The 935-nt window shown below is 55.7% G+C and overlaps 1 non-coding gene across 1 annotated transcript; it reads left to right on the top strand.

Moving 5' to 3' along the window:
- Positions 1–407: 407 nt before the first annotated feature.
- LOC131486433 (U6 spliceosomal RNA) lies at positions 408–514 on the top strand. Its single transcript, XR_009249337.1, has one exon. It is a non-coding gene; the product is annotated as a U6 spliceosomal RNA (small nuclear RNA).
- The last annotated feature ends 421 nt before the right edge of the window (positions 515–935 follow it).

The following is a 935-nucleotide window of genomic DNA, read 5'->3' as shown; positions in this document are numbered from 1 at the left end:
GGCCAGCGCACGTGCCCGTTCACCGAGCCGATCTGCCTCTGGGACTTCATCCCGCATTTATCCTTGCACATGCGTGAGATGACCCAGATGCAGGGATGCCGATTTGCCGGGCAGAAGGGGAACAGGCTGCCTGGGGCCAAGTGTGGGTGGGGATGTGGAGCTAGCGCCGCGGAAGTGGGGGGGCAGGCGCCGCCATCTGGGGAGCAAGCTGGGACGCTGAATATGTAACGGAGGGTATGAAAGACGCCCGCCGATTCCCCGACAGTCTCCCCGGCAACAGGTGGGGTCTGGGCACCCGCACCCACTCCCTGATTCGGGGCGCTCTGTGGCTGCTCTGACCGTTACTGTGGGTAGAAGTGATGCTGTGACAGCTTCTGGGCCCAGATCTTCAAAGACGGGCAGCTTCTGTGCTCACTTCGGCAGCACATACGCTAAAATAAGAACGATCCGGGGAGGATTAGGGTGGCCCTGGTGCGAGGATGACACACAAATTCCTGAAGCGCTCCGTGTGAAAAAAAGAAAGAAAGAAAGAAAGAAAGAAAGAAAGAAAGAAAGAAAGAAGAAAAAAAAAGACCAGCAGCTTTTACTTCCTCCTTCTTGGCAGGATCCCTTGGGGACAAGCCAGCTGCCATGAAGAAAGTCTAACCACCCCAGAGACTGCCATGCTGTGAGGAAGTCTAGCTAGCTACAGAGAGGTGTCCTCTAGGATGAGGCACCATTAGAGGGACACAGAGACAGAGAGGGGAACACCAGGTGCATCACGGCTGCAGACATGAGTGAAGAAGTCAGCCATCTCGGAAGGGGACCTCCAACCCCAGCTGTCTCAGTGACACCACACACACAGTTCAGAGACACGCAGCCCAGCCCAGCCCTTCCCGGATTCCCGACCCACAAAATTATGAGTAAAACAAAGTGTTGTTGAAAGCCTCTGAGCT

This window comes from Neofelis nebulosa, chromosome 9 (assembly GCF_028018385.1).
Source record: "Neofelis nebulosa isolate mNeoNeb1 chromosome 9, mNeoNeb1.pri, whole genome shotgun sequence".
NCBI lineage: Eukaryota > Metazoa > Chordata > Mammalia > Carnivora > Felidae > Neofelis > Neofelis nebulosa.
The sequence above is the reverse complement of the archived record's forward strand: the minus strand, read 5'-3'. Positions and strand labels throughout refer to the sequence as shown.